This window comes from Rhipicephalus sanguineus, chromosome 1 (genome assembly GCF_013339695.2).
Source record: "Rhipicephalus sanguineus isolate Rsan-2018 chromosome 1, BIME_Rsan_1.4, whole genome shotgun sequence".
Classification (NCBI taxonomy): Eukaryota; Metazoa; Arthropoda; class Arachnida; order Ixodida; family Ixodidae; genus Rhipicephalus; species Rhipicephalus sanguineus.
Window position 1 is genome coordinate 235,876,798 of NC_051176.1, and position 12,346 is coordinate 235,889,143.

A 12,346-nucleotide genomic window follows, 5' to 3' on the forward strand; every position below is an offset into this window, starting at 1 on the left:
CAACGAATATCCATTATGTATGCCATTATTTTAATGTTGTAAAGCAAACCCGTGCTGCGCTCAAGTTTCTACTCGGTTGAGTACATGCTAACTCGCTTTGAGCAGTTATCATATTCATTGTGAATTATAAACAAAAACAAAAAAAACGATACGTGGAAATGAGGTAGGTGTAGATAGAGCTTATGGCAATAGAATGTACTACACCATTCCCAGACCTTGCATAACAACGGAGACTACAGCATACACAAGGAGTGACGTTTCTCACGTGTGTAATACTGCGACTTCGAACTACTGCGATAGTAATTTCACTTGTATATGAAAGGATAAGCTGGCAATGTTGCGGTATATAGTGAAGGACTTGTCGACGTATTTGTTGCGGACACTTTCTCAGCGCCTGCTTCATTTGAACACCCATAGGGAATTATTATGCACCCAAGGGGGCGCCATCAACGTTTCGACTGACGGCATCACAGACGCCATTCAACACCCCTGGAACGTCAGCCAACGCGAGAAAGTGAAAGATGAAATACAAGTCTCATAGACATTCCTCGTTAAATTTCTCAGGCCCCTCACATCTTGACGAGTGCATGCTGCTGAGCTTTTGTTGAGGCTCCAGTGGCGCTTCTGGACAGTCCATACTATGGACAGATCGCGATCGAAAGCTCTCACCAATCATAGACCCACAGCGCCGATGATAGAATGCACGGGTGTGTGTTCAGATAAGAGCGTCGGTGCATGTCCGCCGACCCCGTTTAATTTCGCTGAAGAAAAAATATTTTACTGTCCGAGTCCCCAGGGCCACGAAAGCAATTTTAGTTTCGCGAAAAAAATTTTTACCTTAATCAAAAAATCAGCCCGTAAAATGTCCAGATGTGCCTGTCTCTGTCAAAAATTTTGTTCCTGAGCAAAATGCTGGTGAGGAGCTAAACGTATTCATTTACTCAACAGAAACGTCTCCTCTGAAGATGGCGGTGCAGGTGAAAGGTACGTCCTACGCCAGGCGCAAGAAGGCGGAGATTGTGGGCCCCGTCTCCAGGACACTTTGTGCGTGGACCCATTCTCCCTTCAATGCCTGTCTCACGTACTGTGTAAATTACGGCTGAAGAAACAGTTCCATGCGAAAACCCGACTCGAGTGCGCATCTAGACGAACTTTTTCTGATAATTGCTTTCGCCAGGTACAACAATAAGACACATACAGACAACATATGTACGAATCTGCCTTTTAAAGCCACTCTCCGTCTTTTTTCTGTCAATTCGTTGTTTCGTGAACACGAGAGAACATGCTTATGACCTAAAAATCATGACTATGGTAGCTGTAGCTCAATGCTCTCTCATTTAACTGGTTGCACGTTAACGTCAACTTGGTCACTTTGGTGACTTTGTAACTCCGACCTCACAAAAATAATGCAACATGTTTTTACAGGTTAAGTTAGAAAACGCCCTTGGCTTTAACTCTGGGGAGTTTGAAGAAAATCAAAGGGGGCCGTTTCTTTAATTGAATTTCAAAATATCGCATTTTAAGACATGCCTTCACTTATACATCTTTAGTTTGCGTTTGACATTATTTTTGGAAATCATATTTGGCAACTTTGTTAACATAACGCGAGGCAACACTCTGTGAAATTTTGGAAGTTCTGACTATTATAGACGCGGAGCAAAAATATCTGAAATTAGAGGACTACTGAGCAACGTATTTGCGATTCCCCCCCCCCCCCCTCCCCAAAGTATGGGCAACAAAACTGCGAGATAAGAACATTGTGCAAACGCTCGTTACTAATAGTATGTCAAGAAAAATTTTGAGACTCACAGCTACAATAGCTTTTTTTTTTATAGGATATCGTCAAAATCCCATTTTCGCGCAATTCGCAAAAAAGTGGTTCTGGCTCAGTAGAGACTTCCGAATTTTATCGACTAAAGCAAAAAAAAAGTTTCGCGAAACTAAGATTGGTTTCGTGGCCTTGGGCACTCGGACAACAAAATCCTTTTTTTTTTTCAGCGAAATTAAAGGGAGTCGGCGGACATGCACCGACGTTCTTATCTGAACACACCCAGGGCTTATTTCATTGTCTTGAATCAGCACTTGTAGGACACATACTGTTTTGGCAACTCGTCTAGAAAGGTACTAAGATGAATAATCACTCATTGACTTCGAGAAGAAATGCAGTGCTTGTTAAAGGGTGTTGTGTGGAAAAGGTAAATTGCAAAAAAAAAATTAATGTAGAGTCTGCACTCCACATTGTTATCTTTTAGACTCGCTAACATGGACGTGTAGTCATTAATTACACTTGGGGGATACGCCGATAGGTTGGCTCCACGCAATAAGAAGAAAAAATTATGTTAATATACAGTAAAAATTCAATATTTGCATTCCTAGTAACAAGAAGAAAGTACAGCCATATGTTTGAAGGAAATATTCAATCTTCATTGATAAAACAAGCTTGCCTCATGTATATAGGACACGTAAAAATTGTTTTTCTTATACCATGAAAAGAGTTTGACCAGGCGGAAAATCGAACATTTTTTTTTTGGTGCAAAGAAAAAAAAAAGCTTTATAAACGGTGAGCGCCTGATGGACTTATTATGAACATTTAACTAATCTCCTGTACTCCGACATGTACGGTACGTTGCTGACGAATGAACTCAGAATACCTTTAAAAATACATGGTGTAATTGAATTACCAAACCCGTTGATTTTGTCGAAACAAGCAAAGCTCAGCATGCGAAAGAATTATATGAAAAAGTGAAAGGTGACTCGCGATGTCACAAGTGTACGGCCACGGACCCCTGTGGCGTCGCACGTTAGGAGTTACGCACAGCCAAGGCTAAATAGCTGTTTATGATTGAATGTAGATGAATTTCAAATGTAAAACAAAGTCTCATGCCTGGGAACATTCATGGCGTCCTACAAAAAAAAAAGAATTATAGAGAGAATAGAGAGAGAGAAAAAGACAAAGACTACCATTTTGTTTAGTTGTCATCGGCGCCACGATTAGTGTAAAATTGAAAGGGGAAGTCTCTCCTTTTTTTCTTCATTTTCCCTAGTGTCAAATCTTTCTACGACTATTTAATAGAAAATCCCGAGACAGTAATCTGTTAGTATGGCCCAACTAATTCACATCGTTGTTCCTTTAAGTACATGTTATGGCAACAAAATGTGGACCTTCTGACGAATTAGTGCAACTGCTTATTCGTTTGCCTAATTTATAACATAATGGCAACCGGCACTCGTCGCGCCACCGACCGCGACTGTTGTCTAATCAAAGGCTGGGGCTGAGCGATGTTGGCGCCTCCACGCGCGACCTCCAAACCACACGCACCAAAGCGTTTCCCCAAGGATGCAAATTCGCGGGATTAGTGCCATTTAGGCATTCTCATCTGCTTTCGAACAGAACTAGTCCACTTATTCCTGATGAAAGCGAATACGCTTAACCCCCCCCCCCTCCCCCAATCACACAAAGAGCAGAATCCTTGACATGACATTAATAAAGCAATTTGAGAAAGCTGTACTTCGTTTAGCTCCATGTGGGCCACATTTTCTACAATCCACGGTAATTCCACCTTTTGCATCTTTTTCACCTTTTTGTACTTTTTGCACTTTCTGTACCTTTTGCGGCTTCTGGACACAAACAAGTAAGTTAACCAGAAAAGTGATCAGCTTGCTACATTATAAACATTTGGAAGGAGAATCCGGGTAAAGAAAGGCGAGAGAGAGGAAATTATAGAATGACCTTGGGGCAGGCGTAATTCCTAATTTCTCAGTTTTTTAATCAAACCTTTTTTTGTCTACCTCGCAGGGTTTCGCGTCGCCCTGGCCACAAGTCTCTTAGCACCTAACGAACGTTTCTATATACAGTCGCTGCCCTGACGAAGTCCCTCGTCGAAACGTTGGCATAAGGGTCATTCGTTGTTTTACCACTTTTAACTACCTCATGCCTTCATCTTCCTGCGAATATCTCTCTTGCTCGGGTAATATTCACAAGCATATTCAAGGTAAACCGGTCGACGTTATAATATTTTTACACGGCGTGTGGTATGTACACGTTAGGGTCCCTGATAAAAGTTATTTCAAGAGATTCTCCCACCTTCGAAATGTCCTCAAAAGCGGGATTCTTTCTTTGCCCGACTACTTTGAGTCCCGATATAGAGACCGCCGTGCACTTAATACGCTAAGCGACCACCTGGCGTCTTTGAGGCCTATTCCAGGAACTGCGCGAGCCGGATGTCAGATAATGCACATTCGCTTATCTGTCGGTCGCGGAATTAGAGATGGCCATCTCCTGGGGGGGGGGGGGGGCGGCTTACAAACGCAGTGTCCCGGAGTTACGTCCCGGAGTGACTGTCTAAACAGCGTAGTCGAAAGGTCTTTGAAATGGTTGCAAGAGGGTTCCCACGCTGAACATGATAAGCGTGATTTGCGTTCTACGGATTAAAGGGTACCGCATAATGTAGCGTCTTTAATTATGTCTAGCCATATACAGGTGAGGCAGACTAGCAGGATGTCGGGCTTCGTAGTGCGCCCAACATCCTGCTGCGCTCAGTGAGGAGTAAGGCTTACCGCCAGGAAAATACCGGTCGCGACTAACGTTACGCGAGATAAAGGACAAACCACCTTAAAGCCGAGCCAAAGAAAGGGGGCCACAGCAAGACCTTGACACATTTAAGTATGTGCGAAATTTTCACACACGAGGGTCCCTCAAAAGTGCCTTAAACTAAGTGACCTCGATAATAAGCCCACCTCGTATAACGCGCTGCTATATACGTCTTCCGCTGATGACTAACTTTAGCGCCCGCATCATTTGAACAGACAAGTGGACGATTTGCTTAAGATGTGCGAACATATTTGTTTGTGAAAGAAAAACAACTTTCAAATATTTTGTTCACACGCATGTGATTTTATGTAGAGTGAGGTTCATTTTTGTCGCTGGAATTTAGTGTTTGTGCCATGCGCATGCTTTCATGTTCTTTAGCCATTTTTTGTTTAATTTTACGCGAACTTATTTTCCATAAACAAAGTTCAGTTGACCTTTAGTTATCCCTGCCTACCTAACAAACGTCCTGTGCACATGAGAAAGCTTCATTGAATTATCCTACTGATCTTGCTGCGCTTCCGTGGCCACGCAAGTTTCGTGGAACGGCCTATCAATTCCGCTCTCGCTGTCTGCATATAGAAATAACGAACTCCCACAGTTGTTAATGTTTCACATTTAGTACCCTTTAGCATTTTATTTCTCATGAAAGACTCAACATTTTTCTTGCTCTATCAACACCCATGAGAGCATCGAGTACGCAGAAACATCATATCAACGTGCTCCACATGAAGTTTAGGAACTTTCGTGACTCATGCTGTCATGTTCGATCAATGATATTAGTGCGACCCGTGTGAAACAAGTAATTTCTAAAGATGAACTGACCTCATAAGAAATTCTGCGGAGTTTTGTGGTGCTTGGCGGTGGGCAGCAGGGCGAACAGCCGTCAGAAATGCGAAGCAGTGCGGAACCTGCTGGGACTGCGGGACTGCTCCTGGTACAGTAAAGAGAAAAACAAGATCCCACGTTAAACAGGTCATTGGGCACAAGCATAAAGCGGGGGTGATTCGGCCGCGAAACTGAACGCATACACCAAGCGAATAACGATAAGTAATGGCTACGCAGCAGCGAGGAAGGGACCTCTGGAATCTAAATGTTCGGGAGTTTCTTTTGCTTCGTTCCCTCACGTTTTATTTTTCGTCTGTGCTCATTTTCCCCCTATGCATTAATTAATTCTGTGACTGGAAACGCCATCTTTGTCGCTGATATACCAAACCTTCGTCCAGCAGGCTGGAGTGCTAAATGCAGCTAATACGAATAAAAAGTGTGCATGCGTAAAATTACGTGCAGTATTCGTTTCCCTTATATGCGACTGTAGAATGTTTTAAAGCTTATAGTAGCGAAATTCCATGGTTCGCGACTGCGAATTCAAATTATGAACTCTCCGTTGAAGGAGATAGCGTCGCTCTCTCGCCCTCTATCCATTCCTGAACGACGCAGCCAAAAAGACAAAAAAAAATGTATATACATCTTACAAATGTGTTATCATGCACAGCACAAATACCGCTTTCCCAAAATACTTTCTTAATTTCGTTTCAGTTTTTTTTTAACGTTGTCATAGTGTTATTATCGTATACATACCTGCACTATATATACGAGAAAGATGGGCCCATAAAGGTATGATATACAACGCATCCTTTTGGTTTTCGTATGCACCAGCATTTTGCGAACATAAGCAAAAGTTCAAATTTTCATTTTCATGAGAAAAATTCGGTATGGAAAGAACAAACAGCTGGTTCATAAATGAGGCGCCATAGAGAGTCGGCGTTGTTTCCATAGAACAGTAGTATAAGGCATATTGCTAAACATGTACGTGTACCTTCTGTATTAGAAAGTCCATAAAAAGTGCGTTTTGCAACAGTGAGAAAAGAATGTTGGATGGTATTTTCAAAGCAGAAGGAAGGTTTGCAGACTTTTTGCGTGTTTTGTGTTTCTCACTCTCTTTTTTTTCTTCCTTTTTTTGTTATATTAACGCAACCAGCCAACCTTCAGCTTCACTGGACCGACTTTAAAAGCTGGTTGCGCAATGCGGCTCAAGAATAGTTTATTGTTATAAATCCCGCCTGATTCGCTGACAATAAATAACAGTTTTAGGCCGTCTAGATGTTGTGACATTGCAAAAGAAGGCGACGGCATTGTCCAGTGACTCCTATACAGGACAAATGCTCCACATACCCGTACACACCATCTATATTATCCCGCAAGAGATAATAACGGGCAGTTTACTAAAATAAAACAACAAGTAAAAGAAGACACGTAGGCAGTGGGAGGCAATATAAGTTTGAGTCAACAGACTGTACCACTGAACGGCATACGTCTCTAAACTGTCTCTCTTGTTTTTCCTTTCTCTACCACTGAAAACAGCGTGAATTGCGTTTCGTTGCGACTACGTAGAACAAACACTGTCATAAAGCATTGTGTTTCTCAAGAACCTTAGCCGTCGCCTGAATGTGATGCGGTATACATTTCCAATAATGGGAAGCGATGTTAAATGGCACCGGGACTTACGAAACTTGGAGCGAATAAAGCATTGCTGCTGGGATCGGTCACGCTGCACGACGAAGGAGGAATTTGTTCTTTGTTCAATTAACATTGACAGATAGGCATGTGATAGCTGACGTCATCGTTTTAAATGAAACTGTGCGCCGCATAAATTCTCCCTCTTATTGTATCTTCTCTTGCCTGTGCGGAAGAATAACACCCTAGCCGTCATTTCAAGGTTTAAAGAAAGGTGCATGCTCGATTGAATTCGGTGAATGTGCTCGGCAACCATATCAGCAGTTTCTATTTAGAGAAATATGTTGGCTTTGACAGGCCTGGTGCACACAAGATGCCAATAGTTCGAAGGCTAGTTTCTGTAGTTTTACGATAAGTAAAGTGCCCCTGCTTATGCAGAAAAGTCTGCTTTTACAGACCCTCAGATACGTAAAGTCTACCTTTAACAGCACGCTGAGGGATTTGGTATCCATGCTGGTCATCTCGTCTCACGGCGAAATTATGGTTAAGGGCGAAGTGTCTGGATAGGCTTAAGCCAGTCTGCTTCAGTTTGCGCGTGAGTTAAAGAAAGGACACTCTTGAAACGTTTGATGGAGCTGGATAGGCGGGTTGCACATTGTATAGCATCGTGTCCTTTATAAAATCTCTCCCTCTTTCACGTTAAAAAGTGTAATGAGGTTTAGATATAATCACCAGGGTGGACACCGGAACAAAATATGCAGCAAAGTTACAAAGATTGTTTATAGCCAGGATGCATGGACGTGTAGAAACAGAAGAAAAGGTAACGATCCAGAGTGAATGTGCGTGAATACACACTTAACAAAATGTGATACGTATTCAGAGCATGTACCAAAATCCAGCAAAGAGCCCTCTTTTCCAAAAATCATACCAAGGAGATGTGGCCAAATCGAGATTTAGATGGCAGACTTCAAGTGTTCCAGACGTTGCTGCAATATTGAGGAAGACGTGCCTGTGTGCCGCGCTGACGCAATCACGAAAGCAGCGCCCTTTCCTCAACAAGCGTTTCGATGCTGCTTTTATTATCTCATAACGAATACATTTGTTTCAAGAAGTCGGTTCTGGCCTCTAATGTAGTTTCACATGATCAGTTCAACTACTTGTAGAGGCATCGCACTGTCCAGTTAATCAAAAAATAAAAATAAAGATTTATTTTATTGCCTTGTTCAACGACTACAGCAGTGAGTTACTTTGTGACAATTTGCTACGAAACAAAGGGGTGTTTACTTCCCAGATAGCATTTCTGCAAGAACAAAAGTGTAAGTACAGCGAAAATGCATTTGATATTTGTTGGTTTTTTTTTTCAGTTCTTTGCAAGGACATTTTAATTTTACTGCTAGTCTAAAGATTTCTCTAAGTAAATTATACTTCACAACCGTGTACTGGGCATGATTTTCATAATTGCTTCATCGGTCCGAGAAAGAACTGTAAAGTTTAATTACTGGAAAATTCATTATTAATTAACCATAAGATTGCATTGTGCCATGCAAATATTCATTGTGTATTCTAGCAAGTCAGTTCAATTGATGAAAATGCACTGCCAGCTAGAAGTATTCACAAACAGAAATACCAATAAAATTTGCTTTCCTCAATACGATAAAGCGCTGGGGGGCGAAGGACAGTGCACCTTATGACCAAGAGCCTCACGCTCGATAGAGGTTGTGTGTAAACAGGGCGTTATGCAGGAGCAGAACTAATCGCAAACCCTGAGCTAAAAAATCGTATTCTTCTTTCCGCGAGAGCAACAAACCCTCCTTCACCGAATAGTGTTGATCTTAATCATTTCTTGGGTTTCACGTGCCCAAACCCCGATATCATCATGAGGCACGCCTTAGTTGAGGGCTCCGGAAATTTTAACCATTTGGTCCAACGGCACTTCCTTCTTTCCTACCTACCGACCCACCCTCCCTCCTACCTACCTGCATATCTATCTATCTATCTATCTATCTATCTATCTATCTATCTATCTATCTATCTATCTATCTATCTATCTATCTATCTATCTATCTATCTATCTATCTATCTATCTATCTATCTATCTATCTATCTATCTATCTATCTATCTATCTATCTATCTATCTATCTATCTATCTATCTATCTATCTATCTATCCGCATACGTCTGCGCGTTCTTGCGGTCCTCTCCGTAATTTGGTATAAATCAATCTTAGCACAGGAAGACATTAGTGTATGACGAACACGATTAACGGGTCATGTGACGAATAATGTACCATGCTTTTCGCGTAAGTCATGAAACCCTTGCCCTCAGTCACGTGTGGGTCACACTCACCTACCACGGCCCGTGGAATGCGGGTATGTGCCATACGTGATTTACTGTCTATATCAACCCAGCAACTGCGAGAATAGACTTTAGAGGTGTTCACATCATAGCGTTGAGCCCGTGTCGCAGAAAATACCGATAGACGCAAAGAATAAAAAAATGTCGCCTGCATATTCCCACGGGGGGAACTCGAGTAAATGCGTCGCAGAGTGGTGGGGGTATCGCGTGAATGTTGCGTAATTGGGTTTCGCAGAAGCGTCGCACTGCCCGAGTGATGGATCCGCTGCTCGACGTTAACGAACGGTTGCTGCTTCTCGAGCACGACGTTCAGGATCCGCAGCCCGTCGTTGCCGTCTTGCATCAGCTTCTCGTGCACGAAGTTCCGGGTCCGCAGCTCGCTTCAAACGCTTGCGTTCAGCGTCGTATGCTCGTCTCTTCGCAGCCTTGTCTTCTGCGTTGCTTGCTGATGTTGACGCCGAGGACGGTGAGGGTGGGGTAACGTTGCCTTCAACGAGTGGTGGGACGCTGATTGAAGGTACTGTTGCTTCCATCGCATCTACTCGAGTCAAGCAAAGCGTCAAGTCAAGCGAAAGCCAAGTAAAGACGCCCTTGACTGAATTCCAAACGCGCGCTCCGCCGCTTATATACACACCACCCGCGTCCGATCGAGAGGAGGGAGGGACGGAGAGGAGGGAGGGAGAGGAGAGGCCTGCTGCCGGCACGAGACGAGCCGAGCATGCGAGGGAGGGAGAGGAGAGGCTTGCTGCCGGCACGAGACGAGCCGAGCATGCGCAGTGGGGGTGTGGACGGCGGCCGACGCCGCAGGCGCGACTAAGAAATGCTCCGCATTTAAAATCATACGTTCAACCGGGATCGAACCCATGAATTCTGCGTGGTTGTCAAGTATCCTACCACAGAGCCCCACCAGTGCTTGAAACAGTTGCGGGAAAAGACCCTATACAGTTGTCATGTCGGGGCAACGCCAATTGTGGTTGCAGCGTTGGCTAACCACTTTGACAAACACGTAGTAAACATTACATATGTACTACTATGACTCAACAAGCGTCGCTTGATCCCGGAGGGATACGCCAACGACTGCTATAATGACACGCACCTCACCGCACCGTAGCGTGCACTTTGTTTCGATAAAACTGACGTATGCGCTTGCACGTGTGTAGCGATCTAACATCAAAAAATGAGCTGCCCTTTAGGTGCCAGTAATCTCGACATGGCTGGTAAGCCTTCAGTGCCCACAACTACTCAATTTACACAAAGACGTCCATGGAGTTCGTAACAGTTGGCTAAAAAAAAAAAACAGAAGCAGAAAAAAATGTTCCCTAGGCAGCTACTCGGACTGCTTTGCATGAAATCGATTCCCGCAATGCGTGGGATCTACCGTAATTTTTTAACGTGTTCTGACATCGCACAACACACGGGCCTCTAGCATTTCGCCTCCATCGAAATGCGACTGCCGCGGAGTAGGACTCATCTTCTTCACTACACGTGCAAATCTATATTCATGCCAAGAAGTCGATTTCTTCCGCAGTTTCCTTATTGTTTTCTTTCCAGTAACAGGCACTCCTTAGCCAGTGTACCTTGACAACTTCCTTCCGCTCTTCGTTAGCTCTAGTTTTGGGTATATGCGTACATCGTATTAGCTATAAACTTCGTTTACCGCGTAATTATGCTGTCCCACAATCACGTCGTGCTGTTGATATTATCATTATTGTGTTCTTGCTTTCTTCACTCTCGTCTTTTTCATCGTAGTTCATATAGTAAGCCCAGTTTTCAATCTTTTATTATGGCCACTTGCTTCTCACGCTCCTCTTTGCTGTCATCATGTTGGCTGTTGTTGTTGAGCCCATCAGCATGCTACGTTCAGGCATAAAGCTATCTGCGTGCGGCCGCTAGAATATTTTCTTTGCCAGAGCGTAAGATGCCCATTCGGCGTGAATAAAACACGTAAGGAAAATATACAAGCCAAAAACAAACGCTGGATGTCCTGTGAATGTATTCTGTCGAGAACAAGGGGGCCCAGTGCGACTCGCGCAGTCGTACGCAGGGAAGCCCAGGAGCAACGCTGGGCCGGGCGCCACTCAGCAAAGAGTGGTTTCCGGGCGACGACGGCGTGCGCCACCATTAGACACTGTCTGACGCTGTGTTAATAACGCGAGCGAAACTAACGATGATTATTGGGTGTCGTGTCGCACTGGCTTCATAAATCTCGCACACTGCCGAAGGCAACGTTATTGGGAGAAGGCGGGTCGATACAGCCGGAGAGGCGCTCCGACCACAACCGAGGACCTGTGAATGCCGGCAGCGTCGCAACACACGCCGCGACCGCTAGCCGCGACTGGACACAGCGAGGAGAGAGAGGGAGTCTTCTATGGAGGCGTGGGCAACTTTAATATACTGAAGGGCGTCTTGCAGGTCACTGCCTCTTGAATATGGTAATTAGTGGAGACACAGGCGAGGTCGAGTTTGTTTAGATTGCTTCGAAGGCGAAAAGTTGTGAGATAAAAAGAAGAGCTAAAGAAAAAAAAAGCGTAAAAAGAGTTCAGTTTTTGTTCTCGGTCATCAGCAGTGAATTGGGCGTTTGTGGGCGACTCTCCGCACCAAATGGAGTTGCGTCCTCATTCAGCAAACGCTTCTGATTATATTGGCCTCGAGCACGGATCGTAGAGAGCCCATGGCATCCGCAGCCGGCGTAAAATTCTACAGGCTCGATCACGTGACGAGAGGGAAACGAGGTTTTCTTTTCTTTGAGGATGTCGTTTTTTACGTCGGATTTCTTTCTTCTTTCTTTCTTTCTTTCTTTCTTTCTTTCTTTCTTTCTTTCTTTCTTTCTTTCTTTCTTTCTTTCTTTCTTTCTTTCTTTCTTTCTTTCTTTCTTTCTTTCTTTCTTTCTTAAAACAGTTTCCTGCATCAATGGTAGCAAAGCAAAGGAGAGGAATTGTTCCGTAA

At 43.8% G+C, this 12,346-nt stretch overlaps 1 protein-coding gene across 2 annotated transcripts in view; it reads right to left on the reverse strand.

Moving 5' to 3' along the window:
• LOC119375053 (octopamine receptor 1-like) overlaps positions 1 to 12,346 on the reverse strand; it is a 517,375-nt gene that overhangs the window by 397,984 nt on the left and 107,045 nt on the right. For both annotated transcript variants that reach the window (XR_005180346.2, XM_049420385.1), the window contains exon 2: positions 5,414 to 5,522. The gene's annotated coding sequence lies outside the window, so the exon portion shown is untranslated. The remainder of the gene's footprint in view (positions 1 to 5,413; positions 5,523 to 12,346) is intronic.